Genomic DNA, 14,571 nt, shown 5'->3' on the forward strand with positions numbered 1-14,571 from the left:
CAACCGTCACGCAGACGTTAAGTACGTTGAGGATGGACAAATGGCAGCCATATAGTGCCGAGGCTCATCAGTAAGCCGATGCGTTTTCCATAGGTACGCCGAGTGTTTCTTGTAAGTTGAACACATTTTAACGGTATTCAGCTTAGCGCGTGATATGCTGAGAGTCCGCTTTATACTGTGTACTTTTTCGAGGGTACTCGGCTTAGGTGTCTATAAGAGAGCACCCGACAAATAACACTCGGCGTTAGTATAAGCACTCGGGCTACAAATGTTTTTTTCTTGTAGTGGGAGGGACGCCAGTGGCGGCAAAGCATCCGACATTCCGATTAGTGCGTGTGTGCCAAGTCGTTTCTCCTTCCACCCTTTGCTCTAGCTATGCACAGTCGTGGCAAATGGCGGCACCAGGAGGAGTTCTAGGGCCCATAATTTGGCAAAACCGGCCGCCCAACTCTGCTCCAACGCTCTATTATCAGTTATTCCGCCCTTGATGATGACATATACTGTACGTCTGGATGCTAAATAACCTTCCAAAGATTGTTAACGTACACTACTACTTAACTTAGTGTTGTCCTTTACTCTCGTGGATCTTGACATTGTCATAATTAAGGTGCAGAATCTTGGAAGAGGAAGATGGCAAAACTTTAGCTGCTCAAAAACTCTCCTAGCTACATAATGACATGAAAGTTTGAACATGACTCTTCAAGCCCGGACGGACCGCAGAGCTCTTTCAAGTTTGCACTAGCCAGCTTCGCACCGGTCATACACATGCTCAGTTTCATGGGCCATTTATAAGCTTTGAGACTGCTTGTGCTTGCCTCACTGGTCAGCTCAGCGGCTCCACCACCGTCCGGCTCCGGCTACCGCTTCACGCTCACCCACATTGACTCCAAAGGCAGCTTCACCAGGGCAGAGCTGATGCGCCGAGCCGCACACAGAAGATGCCTCTGATGAAGCCATATACCTAGGGTAAGGTCATGGACCTGTCCAAGAACCCTCTCCAAGGACATCTCCAGAAGAAACCACCTGTCAGTCGACTCAGAAGTATTCCACTCGACAGACTTGAAGACACTCGACCATGAAGCCAACCACTCGACTGCCAGGAGATCTAAATTCACTCTGCACACAAACGGCCGGTCATTAAATAGCTTTTATGGTCATCATAGCATTTTATGTGGGACGTTACCAGTAACCCCCGATCTTAATGTACTTTAAACCCTGCATAACTGAGGGCTGGAGGGGTCTGGTGAACTCTATATAAGCCACCCCCTTCTCAGTTTAAAGGGTTCGCACCCCTGTAACTCATACTCATATAATCCAATCGACCGCCTTCAGGCTTCGAGACGTAGGGTTGTTACTTCCTCCGAGAAGGGCCTGAACTCGTAAACATCTTGCGTATACAACTACTCCATAGCTAGGATCTTGCCTCTCCATTCGTACCCCCCTATTCTACTGTCAAATGCAGAACCACGACAGTTGGCGCCCACCTTGGGGCAGGTGTCTTAGCGACTTATTGGAGAAGTTGCGATTTTTCTGATCTCCTTCATCATGGTTTCAGGCAGAGTTTTGGTTGAGGGCCGCGAGATCCATCTCGGTGCGCTCACGTTCATCGCCGACGACTCCGCTTGGCTTCAGGAGGCTCCACTCGACATCGACACGCTCCCCGTCCGCGGGGCGACGCACTTTCGCACGTGCGTCCGCGGCGTCCTCCTGCGGCAACCGTCGACCCAGTATCAGTCGGCCCCTGTGTTGTCCTCCCTCCCCGTTTCCCGCCGGCGCAAGCGCTCCGGTCGGTCGAGGCTTCAGCGGTGGGTGAGGCACGCAGTGGGCCCGCCAGTCGGCCACCCCCCAGGTCACGGCGATTGAGCCCGACGAATCTCTCTACGGCCTGTTCGACTGGCTCCACAGAGACTGCATCCGAGTGCGACAGCAGTGATCCAGCGGCGGAGGTGCTGATGGTCAATGGTCCGTGCAGTCCTCCTGGCTTTCCCCGCACCAACGGAGGCGACGATGGAGGCGATCCGGCGCAGGCCCATGAAGAGTATCAACCCGAGCCCCTCACTTCGCTGCAGAGGGAAGAACTTCGCCGCCGGAATATGGATGCGCTACACACTCCTATCGTTGGAGAAACCCCCGAGGCTCGGGCCTTAGAGGACGCGCGCTTGGCCAACTTGGCTAAGCGCACTCGACTGGAGAACCTCCAGCGAGCACTCGACGAGCGTGCACGGCAACGGGTTCCAGACTCCAGTCGACGTCAACTCTTTCCACTACTGACTCAGGTATATCGAACTCCGATTCAGAATCTAGCAGTTGTAGCCCGTATAGCAGAGTCGATTCAACCTTCCCAGTCAGAGGCTGACAGAGGCTTCCTACAGATCAGAGATTTACTCTGGCCAGCAGGAGATCAAAATTCAGATGTATCGCAGTCGCGGAATAGGATTCACAGCAGATTCATCGCTGCGAATACAGTCCAGTCGGCTCATAGCCCAAGATCGCCCCCGAGGCGTGAGGAACGTGGAGGCCGGCGTGATGATCAGTACAGGAACCGTGAGCAGTATGATCACCGATTTGATCGTGATGATCGACGTCAAGTGCCTACCCCTCCCCCAAGGGGTGGATCATACGCTCCTCGACAGCAGGATGACAGACGCCAGCACAGTGTTGGGTGAAGGATTCCAGTCGACCCCAGAGAACCAGGCTTTGATGCGAGATCCATTATCGTTCAAGGTTTGGTCGACAGGAACAGAGCTCACCGAGAAGGCCATGACAGAGATGTGCCTGTTGGAAATATGCCCTAGAGGCAATAATAAATTGATTATTATTATATTTCTTTGTTCATGATAATAGTCTTTTATTCATGCTATAACTGTATTATCCGGAAATCGTAATACACGTGAATACATAGACAACACCATGTCCCTAGTAAGCCTCTAGTTGACTAGCTCGTTGATCAACAGATGGTTACGGTTTCCTGACCATGGACATTGGATGTCGTTGATAACGGGATCACATCATTAGGAGAATCATGTGATGGACAAGACGCAATCCTAAGCGTAGCACAAAGATCGTGTAGTTCATTTGCTAGAGCTTTGCCAATGTCAAGTATCTCTTCCTTCGACCATGAGAGCGTGTAACTCCTGGATACCGTAGGAGTGCTTTGGGTGTATCAAACGTCACAACGTAACTGGGTGACTATAAAGGTGCACTACAGGTATCTCCGAAAGTATCTATTGTTTTATGCGGATCAAGACTGGGATTTGTCACTCCGTGTAAACGGAGAGGTATCTCTGGGCCCACTCGGTAGGACATCATCATATGCGCAATGTGACCAAGGAGTTGATCACGGGATGATGTGTTACGGAACGAGTAAAAGTGACTTGCCGGTAACGAGATTGAACAAGGTATTGGATACCGACGATCGAATCTCGGGCAAGTAACATACCGATAGACAAAGGGAATTGAATACGGGATTGATTAAGTCCTTGACATCGTGGTTCATCCGATGAGATCATCGTGGAACATGTGGGAGCCATCATGGGTATCCAGATCCCGCTGTTGGTTATTGACCGGAGAACGTCTCGGTCATGTCTACATGTCTCCCGAACCCGTAGGGTCTACACACTTAAGGTTCGGTGACGCTAGGGTTATAAAGGAAGCTTGTATGTGGTAACCGAATGTTGTTCGGAGTCCCGGATGAGATCCCGAACGTCACGAGGAGTTCCGGAATGGTCTGGAGGTAAAGATTTATATATGGGAAGTCCTGTTTTGGTCACCGGAAAAGTTTCGGGTGATATCGGTAATGTACCGGGACCACCGGGAGGGTCCCGGGGGTCCACCAAGTGGGGCCACCTGCCCCAGAAGGTTGCGTGGGCCAAGTGTGGGAGGGGACCAGCCCCTAGGAGGGCTGGTGCGCCCCCCACAAGGGGGCCAAGGCGCAAGGGAGAGTGGGAGGGGGCAAACCCTAGTCCAGATGGGCCTTAAGGCCCACCTAGTGGGCGCCTCCCCTCTCTCCCCCTCTTGGCCGCCTCCCCAAGTCCCATCTAGGGCTGGCCGCACCACTTGGGGTGGGAAACCCTAAAGGGGGCGCAGCCCCCTTCTCCCCTATATAAATAGAGGCCTGGGGCTGCCCATAACACATGAGAACTTCTCCTCTCGTTGGTGCAGCCCTGCCTCTCCTCCTCCTCCTCTCCCATGGTGCTTGGCGAAGCCCTGCGGGATTGCCACGCTGCTCCACCACCACCACGCCGTTGTGCTGCTGCTGGATGGAGTCTTCCTCAACCTCTCCCTCTCTTCTTGCTGGATCAAGGCGTGGGAGACGTCACCGGGCTATACGTGCGTTGAATGCGGAGGTGCCGTGCATTCGGCACTTGATCATCGGTGATTTGAATCACGACGAGTACGACTTCATCAACCCCGTTCACTTGAACGCTTCCGCTTAGCGATCTACAAGGGTATGTAGATGCACTCTCCTTCCCCTCGTTGCTGGTTTCTCCATAGATAGATCTTGGTGACACGTAGGAAAATTTTGAATTTCTGCTACGTCCCCCAACAGTGGCATCATGAGCTAGGTCTATTGCGTAGATTCTTTGCACGAGTAGAACACAAAGTAGTTGTGGGCGTTGATGTTGTTCAATATGCTTACCGTTACTAGTTCAATCTTGTTTCGATGGTATTGTGGGATGAAGCGGCCCGGACCGACCTTACACGTACTCTTACGTGATACAGGTTCCACCGATTGACATGCACTTGGTGCATAAGGTGGCTAGCGGGTGCCAGTCTCTCCCACTTTAGTCGGAACGGATTCGATGAAAAGGGTCCTTATGAAGGGTAAATAGCAATTGGCATATCACGTTGTGGTTTTGCATAGGTAAGAAACGTTCTTGCTAGAAACCCATAGCAGCCACGTAAAACATGCAAACAACAATTAGAGGACGTCTAACTTGTTTTTGCAGGGTATGCTTTGTGATGTGATATGGCCAAGAAGAATGTGATGAATGATATGTGATGTATGAGATTGATCATGTTCTTGTAATAGGATTCACGACTTGCATGTCGATGAGTATGACAACCGGCAGGAGCCATAGGAGTTGTCTTTATTTATTGTATGACCCGCGTGTCATTGAAGAACGCCATGTAAACTACTTTACTTTATTGCTAAACGCGTTAGTCATAGAAGTAGAAGTAGTCGTTGGCGTGACAACTTCATGAAGACACGATGATGGAGATCATGATGATGGAGATCATGGTGTCATGCCGGTGACAAGATGATCATGGAGCCCCGAAGATGAAGATCAAAGGAGCTATATGATATTGGCCATATCATGTCACTACTCTATTTGATTGCATGTGATGTTTATCATGTTTATGCATCTTGTTTGCTTAGAACGACGGTAGTAAATAAGATGATCCCTTACAACAATTTCAAGAAGTGTTCTCCCCTAACTGTGCACCGTTGCTACAGTTCATCGCTTCTAAGCACCACATGATGATCGGGTGTGATGGATTCTTACGTTCACATACAACGGGTGTAAGACAGTTTTACACATCGAAAACACTTAGGGTTAACTTGACGAGCCTAGCATGTGCAGACATGGCCTCGGAACACGGAGACCGAAAGGTCGAGCATGAGTCGTATAGTAGATACGATCAACATGAAGATGTTCACCGATGATGACTAGTCCGTCTCACGTGATGATCGGACACGGCCTAGTTGACTCGGATCATGTGATCACTTAGATGACCAGAGGGATGTCTATCTGAGTGGGAGTTCATAAGATGAACTTAATTATCCTGAACATAATCAAAAGGATTTTGCAAATTATGTCGTAGCTCACGCTTTAGTTCTACTATTTTAGATATGTTCCTAGAGAAAATATAGTTGAAAGTTGATAGTAGCAATTATGCGAACAGTAGAAAGCTTATGTCCTTAATGCACTGCTCAGTGTGCTGAACCCCAAACGTCGTTTGTGGATGTTTCGAACATCGAACATACACGTTTTGATAACTACGTGATAGTTCAGTTAAATGGTTTAAGTAGGGGCACCAAAGACGTTTTCGAAACGTCGCGGAACATATGAGATGTTTCGAGGGCTGAAATTGGGATTTCAGGCTCGTGCCCACGTCAAGAGGTATAAGACCTCCGACAATTTTCTTAGCCTACAAACTAAGGGAGAAAAGCTCAATCGTTGAGCTTGTGCTCAGATTGTCTGAGTGCAACAATCACTTGAATCGTGTGGGAGTTGATCTTCCAAATGAGATAGTGATGTTTCTCCAAAGTCATTGCCACCAAGCTGCTAGAGCTTCGTGATGAACTATAACGTATCAGGGATAGATATGATGATCCTTGAGGTATTCGCGATGTTTGACACCGCGAAAGTAGAAATCAAGAAGGAGCATCAATTGTTGATGGTTGGTGAAACCACTAGTTTCAAGAAGGGCAAGGGCGGAGGTGCCGTGCGTTCGGCACTTGATCATCGGTGATTTGAATCATGACGAGTACGACTTCATCAACCCCGTTCACTTGAACGCTTCCGCTTAGCGATCTACAAGGGTATGTAGATGCACTATCCTTCCCCTCGTTGCTGGTTTCTCCATAGATAGATCTTGGTGACACGTAGGAAAATTTTGAATTTCTGCTACGTCCCCCAACAGTGCCCACCAGCAGCAGAGTTCACGTCTCAGGACCAGAGTGTTTTAGCAGAGCCTTCAGGGCCGCGGTGATTCCTCCCAACTTCAGGTTGGTGACTGGAGTCAGTAAGTTCACTGGTGAGTCCAAGCCTGATACTTGGCTTGAGGACTACCGAGTGGCTATTCAGATTGGCGGCGGCAATGATGAGGTGGCCATGAAACACCTATCTCTTATTTTGGAGGGCTCGGCCAGAGCATGGCTGAATCAGTTAGCACCAAGCAGCATTTACACTTGGGAAGATCTTGCCCGACTGTTTGTCAGAACATTTGAAGGAACTTGCAAGCGACCAACAGGGTTGACAGAGCTGCAGTCTTGTGTGCAAAAGTTGAATGAAACTTTGAGAGATTACATCCAGAGATGGATCACACTGCATCACACGGTAGAGAATGCATCTGATCACCAGGCAGTTTGTGCCTTCAAGGAAGGCGTTAAGAACAGAGAGCTAAGTCTAAAATTTGGTCGAACCACAGACATGACTTTAGTCAAATGATGGAAATAGCCACCAAGTATGCCAATGGTGAAGAAGAGGATCGGCTCCGAAGTGGCAAGTACAAGTCAGCCGCCCATGAAACCGGAGGAGGGAACTCCAGTTGGAAGCAGAAGCGGAAAGCCGAGCCAGTTGCTCCTATAGAAGCCTTGTCCGTGACTCAAGGAAAGTTTAAAGGGAAGCCCAAAGGGTCTTGGAACCCTAAGAAAGTGAAGGATAAGGAAGGGAATGACGTGATGGATTTGTCGTGCCACATCCAGAGGAAGAAAGATGAGGAGGGTAAATTCATTTATCCAAAACATACCACTCGATAGTGTCGACTCTTGATCCAGCAACTCCAGGGGAAACAGCCCAAAGAAAAGGAAAATGAGTCGGACAAAGTTGAAGTCAAAGAAGATAGTGATGATGGATATCCCCAGGTCAATTCCACCCTGATGATTTTTGCTGATGTTGAAAGCAAAAGTTGATTGAAAGTTTTCAACCGAGAGGTGAATATGGTTGCTCCGGTGACGCCCGGTTATCTGAAATGGTCTTAGACTGCCATCACATTCGACCAGTACGATCATCCGACACACATAGCCACCCCTGGGAGGCAAGCTTTGGTGGTCAACCCAGTTGTCGAAGGCACTCGACTGACTAAAGTTTTGATGGATGGTGGCAGTGGCCTGAATATTTTGTATGCAGAGACGTTGAAAGGGATGGGCATTCCGATGTCCAGACTCAATACCAGCAACATGAGTTTCCATGGAGTCATTCCTGGAAAGAAGGCTGAGTCACCCGGCCAAATCGCTCTTGATGTGGTTTTCGGTGATTCCAAGAATTACCGCAAAGAAAAGTTGACTTTTGAAGTTGTGGTTTTCCAGAGTGCTTATCACGCTATTTTGGGCAGGCCAGCTTATGCGTGTTTCATGGCTCGACCATGCTATGCGTACCTCAAAATGAAGATGCCTGGTCCCAAAGGTGTGATCACTATTACTGGCAATCGAAAGAAGGCGGAAGAGTGCTTTCAGAAAGGCTCAAAGATCGCCGATGCTCAGATGGTAGTGGTAGAGCTGCAGGAATACCAGAAAACTGCAGATCCGAGTGATTTGTTGCGAGCCAAGAAGCCCGCTCAGAGTCAGCGTCTCAATCGTCTGGTGAGACAAAGCCGATTCACATTCACCCAACCGACCCCAGTGTTGCTCCGACGCATATGTCTACAACACCCGACTCCAAATAGGAAGAAGCGCTCATCCAGTTCCTCCGTGAGAACTGGGACATCTTCGCATGGAAGCCTGCTGACATGCCGGGTGTTCCCAGGGGGCTGGCTGAGCACCATCTACGAGTCGACTCAAAAGTGAAACATGTCAAGGAACATCTCTGACGGCCTGCCATCCAGAAGAGAAATGCCATTGGCGAGGAGGTGGCTCGGCTCTTAGCAGCAGAGTTTATCCGAAAGATTTACCACTCCGAGTGGCTCGCCATTGTTGTCATGGTCCCCAAGAAGGACAAGTCACTTCGCATGTGCATTGACTTCAAACATATCAATCGGGCCTACCCGAAAGATCATTTTCCTCTCCCCCACATCAACCAAATAGTCAACTCGACTGCGGGATGTGAGCGCCTATCTTTTTTAGATGCCTATTCCGGTTACCAGCAAATCCGTCTGTATGGACCCGACGAGATCAAAACAGCTTTCATCACTCCATTCGGATGCTTCTGTTATGTCACCATGCCATTCGGCCTCAAGAATGTCGGAGCCACGTTCATGAGGATGATTCAGAAGTGTTTGCTCACTCAAATTAGTCGGAATGTGGAAGCATACATGGATGATATTGTGGTCAAATCACGGAAGGGTTCCGACCTGTTGACTGACCTTGCTGAAACATTTGCCAACCTCAGGAGGTATGATATCAAGCTTAATCCATCAAAGTGCACATTCGGAGTTCCTGGTGGAAAGTTACTCGATTTTCTCGTTTCCGAACGTGGCATCGACGCCAACCCAGAAAAAGTTGGTACTATACTCCGAATGAAATGCCCTGTGCATGTGCACGATGTCCTGAAGCTTACTAGATGCTTGGCCGCTTTAAGTCGATTCATCTCTCGTCTCGGTGAAAAGGCATTGCCTCTTTACCGACTGATGAAGAAGTCAGACAAGTTCGAGTGGACTCGTGAAGCTGATGCAGCGTTTGCAGAGCTAAAAGCCCTGTTTTCCACCCAGCCGGTGCTTGCTGCCCTGATCAGCAAAGAGCCTTTGCTGCTTTACATTGCAGCCACAGGACAAGTCGTTAGTACAGTACTTACGGTCGAGCGGGAAGAAGAAGGAAAAGCCTTCAAAGTTCAGCGCCCAGTGTACTATCTTTCTGAAGTTTTGACCCCATCAAAGCAAAGATATCCTCATTATCAGAAGCTTGTATATGGGATTTATATGAACACGAAGAAGGTTGCTCATTACTTCTTTGACCATTCCATTACAGTCATCAGCGACGCCCCATTGTCAAAGATTCTGCACAACAGAGATGCAACTGGTCGAGTGGCAAAATGGGCGATTGAACTCCTTCCCCTTGATATCAAGTTTGAGGCAAAGAAAGCCATCAAGTCCCAAGCAATAGCAGATTTCATCGCCGAGTGGACAGAACAGCAACTGCCGACTCAAGTTCACTCGGAGCACTGGACCATGTTCTTTGATGGTTCTAAGATGCTGAATGGTTCCGGTGCTGGGGTAGTGTTGGTTTCCCTCCGAGGAGTTAAGCTTAGATATGTGCTCCAGATCCACTTTGATTCCTCCAATAACGAAGCAGAATACGAAGTACTTTTGTATGGGTTGCACATGGCCATTTCACTCGGCGTCCGTCGCCTCATGGTCTATGGTGACTCAGATTTGGTGGTTAATCAGGTGATGAAGGAGTGGGACATCAGAAGTCCAACCATGACTGGTTACTGATGCAGTGAGAAAGCTAGAGAAGAAATTCGAGGGGTTAGAGCTCCATCATATACCCCGACTGAAAAATCAAGAGGCTGATGATTTGGCAAAAATAGGTTCCAAGAGAGAAGCCATTCCCAGTAATGTGTTTTTGGAGCATATCCACACACCATCAGTTCAATAGGATCCTTTCACCGAGGAAGCCCCGCAGCCAAAGAGTGTCACGGATCCGACTGAAGTTGAGGTCCCAGCTGTGGTCGACCTGATCATGGAAGTTTTGGTCATCACTCCCGACTGGACAGTGCCGTACATCGCGTATATCCTAAGGAAAGAGCTCCCAGAGAACGAGGAAGAGTCTCGACAGATCGTCCGTCGATCCAAGGCCTTTACCGTGATAAAGGGACAGTTGTATAGAGAAAGGGCAACTGGAGTCGGTCAGAAATGTATAACACCAGAAGAAGGTCAGATAATTCTTGACTATATCCACTCGGGGACCTGTGGTCATCATGCGTCCTCTCGGACCATTGTGGCTAAAGCATACCGAGCGGGGTTTTATTGGCCAAGGGCAAATGAAATGGCGAAGGAAATAGTCGACAAGTGTGAAGGATGTCAGTTCTATTCCAATATGTCAAACAAACCCGCCTCAGCCTTGAAGACCATTCCACTCATCTGGCCCTTCGCTGTTTGGGGATTGGATATGGTTGGACCACTGAGGACTGGCAGGAGCGGCTTCACCCATTTACTGGTGGCAGTCGACAAGTTCACTAAGTGGATTGAAGCTAAGCCTATCAAGAATCTTGATGCCGGCACTGCTATCAGCTTCATCAGAGAGTTGATATTTAGATATGGAGTTCCGCACAACATCATCACTGATAATGGGTCAAACTTCGATTCCGACGAATTTAGAGCTTTCTGCACTTCTCAAGGCACGCGAGTCGACTACGCTTCTGTCGCTCACCCCCAGTCGAATGGACAAGCAGAAAGAGAAAATGGTCTAATTCTCAAAGGACTGAAACCCTGGTTGATGCGTGACCTCAAGCACGCCGTAGGCGCATGGGTCGACGAACTTCCCTCAGTTCTTTGGGGATTAAGGACCACTCCTAATTGGTTGACTGGACGAACTCCATTCTTTCTGTTCTATGGAGCTGAAGCAGTTTTGCCGAGTGACCTGCTTCACAATGCACCCCAAGTCGAGCTCTACACTGAAGGTGAAGCAGAACAAGCCCGGCAGGACGCAGTCGACCTTCTAGAAGAAGAAAGAGAGATGGCCATGATCTGATCGACTATCTATCAGCAGGACTTGCGTCAATTCCATGCCAGAAACGTGAAGAGTCGAGCCTTCCAAGAAGGAGATTTGGTCCTCCGAGTGGATCAACAGAAGCCACACAAGCTTGCTCCTACTTGGGAGGGCCCCTTCATCGTTACCAAAGTTCTCCACAATGGAGCGTACCGTCTTTACAATGTCGATCGCCAGATTGACGAGCACGAGCTTGGAACGCGGAGCTGCTCCGCCCCTTTTATACTTAAGTACTCACTCGGATGAGATGTACTAAAAATACCTCTGTAGTTTGTGTTGGAAATATTCCCTAGAGGCAATAATAAAAGGATTATTATTATATTTCCTTGTTCATGATAATTGTCTTTTATTCATGCTATAATTGTATTATCCGGAAATCATAATACACGTGTGAATACATAGACCACAATACGTCCCTAGTAAGCCTCTAGTTGACTAGCTCGTTGGTCAACAGATAGTCATGGTTTCTTGACTATGGACATTAGATGTCGTTGACAACGGGATCACATCATTAGGAGAATGATGTGATGGACAAGACCCAATCCTAAGCATAGCACAAGATCGTGTAGTTCGTTTTGCTAGAGCTTTTCCAATGTCAAGTATCTTTTCCTTAGACCATGAGATCGTGTAACTCACGGATACCGTAGGAGTGCTTTGGGTGTACCAAACGTCACAACGTAACTGGGTGACTATAAAGGTGCACTACAGGTATCTCCGAAAGTGTCTGTTGGGTTGACACGGATCGAGACTGGGATTTGTCACTCCGTATGATGGAGAGGTATCTCTGGACCCACTCGGTAATGCATCATCATAATGAGCTCAAAGTGACCAAGTGTTTGGTCACGGGTTCATGCATTACAGTACGAGTAAAGTGACTTGCTGGTAATGAGACTGAACGAGGTATTGGGATACCGACGATCGAGTCTCGGGCAAGTAACGTACCGTTTGACAAAGGGAATTGTATACGGGGTTGATTGAATCCTCGACATCGTGGTTCATCTGATGAGATCATCGAGGAGCATGTGGGAGCCAACCTGGGTATCCAGATCCCCCTGTTGGTTATTGACCGGAGAGCCGTCTCGGTCATGTCTGCATGTCTCCCGAACCCATAGGGTCTACACACTTAAGGTTCGGGGGCGCTAGGGTTATTAGGAAGACTTGTATGTGATTACCGAATGTTGTTCGGAGTCCCGGATGAGATCTCGGATGTCACGAGGAGTTCCGGAATGGTCCGGAGGTGAAGATTTATATATGGGAAGTTGTCATACGGTCAGCGGAAAGTTTCGGGGGCATATCGGTATTGTACCGGGGCCACCGGAGGGGTTCCGGGGGTCCACCGGGAGGGGCCACCCCTCTCGGAGGGCCTCATGGGCTGTAGGGGGCAGGGAACCAGCCCCTGGAGGGCTGGGCGCGCCCCCTCCCTTGGGCCCATGCGCCTAGGGTTGGGGGGGGAACCCTAGTGGGGGCGCCCCCCTTGCTTGGGGGGCAAGCCCCCTCCCTTGGCCGCCGCCCCCCTCTAGATCTCATCTAGAGGGGGCCGGCCCCCTTCCCCCTTCCCCTATAAACAGAGGGGCGAGGGGAGGGATGCACACCACATCCAAGGCGCATCCCCTCCCCTCCCCAACACCTCTCCTCCTCCATTAAGTGCTTGACGAAGCCCTGTCGGAGTACTGCCTCTCCACCATCACCACGCTGTCGTGCTGCTGCTGGAGCCTTCTTCCTCAACCTCTCCTTCCCCCTTGCTGGATCAAGAAGGAGGAGACGTCATCCGCTCCGTACGTGTGTTGAACGCGGAGGTGCTGTCCGTTCGGCACTTGGTCATCGGTGATTTGGATCACGGCGAGTACGACTCCATCATCCCCGTTCTCTTGAACGCTTCCGCACGCGATCTACAAGTGGTATGTAGATGCATCTCTTTCCTATCACTCGTTGCTTAGATGAACTCATAGATGGATCTTGGTGAAACCATAGGAAATTTTTTAATTTTCTACAATGTTCCCCAACAGTTTGTTTATCAAAGACAAGTGTTATAATTTTCCCAGTGATTGTTGTTACTTTTGTTTACGTGAGAAATCCCCCAGTGGGTGGCTTAGCTGCGAATCCGTTTCGCCTAAGTTTGTAAAAAAATCCCTACCGAGTGGTGAGCCAGACTCCCACTCGGGGGCTTAGCTGCGAATCTGTTTCGCCTAAGTTTAAAAAAATCCTACCGAGTGGTGAGCCCGCCTCTCATTCGGGGGCTTAGCTGCAGTCCAGTACTCGCCTAAGTATTTGAAAATCCCACCGAGTGGAGAGCAATCCTCCCACTCGGGGGCTTAGCTGCAGTCCAGTACTCGCCTAAGTTTAAAAAATCCTACCGAGTGGTGAGCCAGCCTCCTACTCGGAGGCTTAGCTGTAGTCCCAGTACTCGCCTAAGTTTAAAAAATCCTACCGAGTGGTGAGCAAACCTCCCACTCGGGGGCTTAGCTGAAGTCCAGTACTCGCCTAAGTATTTAAAAAATCCTACCGAGTGGAGAGCAAACCTCCCACTCGGGGGCTTAGCTGCAGCCCAGTACTCACCTAAGTATTTAAAAAATCCTACCGAGTGGAGAGCAATCCTTCCTCTCGGGGGCTTAGCTGCAGTCCAGTACTCGCCTAAGTATTTAAAAAATCCCACCGAGTGGAGAGTGATCCTCCCACTCGGGGGCTTAGCTGCAGTCCAGTACTCGCCTAAGTATTCGAAAAATCCTACCGAGTGGAGAGTGATCCTCCCACTCGGGGGCTTAGCTGCAGTGCAGTACTCGCCTAAGTATTCAAAATATCCTACCGAGTGGAGAGCGATCCTCCCACTCGGGGGCTTAGCTGCAGTCCAGTACTCGCCTAAGTATTTTAAAAATCCTACCGAGTGGAGAGCAAACCTCCCACTCGGGGGCTTAGCTGCAGCCCAGTACTCGCCTAAGTATTTAAAAAAATCCTACCGAGTGGAGAGCAATCCTTCCACTCGGGGGCTTAGCTGCAGTCCAGTACTCGCCTGAGTATTTAAAAAATCCCACCGAGTGGAGAGCGATCCTCCCACTCGGGGGCTTAGCTGCAGCCCAGTACTCGCCTAAGTATTTAAAAAAATCCTACCGAGTGGAGAGCAATCCTTCCACTCGGGGGCTTAGCTGCAGTCCAGTACTCGCCTAAGTATTTAAAAAATCCCACCGAGTGGAGAGCAATCCTCC

General features: G+C 49.4%; 1 pseudogene; it reads left to right on the forward strand.

Moving 5' to 3' along the window:
- Positions 1-765: 765 nt before the first annotated feature.
- The window catches only part of LOC119279405, a 20,708-nt pseudogene continuing 6,902 nt past the window's right edge, over positions 766-14,571 (forward strand).

Source organism: Triticum dicoccoides, chromosome 3B (assembly GCF_002162155.2).
Source record: "Triticum dicoccoides isolate Atlit2015 ecotype Zavitan chromosome 3B, WEW_v2.0, whole genome shotgun sequence".
Lineage (NCBI taxonomy): Eukaryota > Viridiplantae > Streptophyta > Magnoliopsida > Poales > Poaceae > Triticum > Triticum dicoccoides.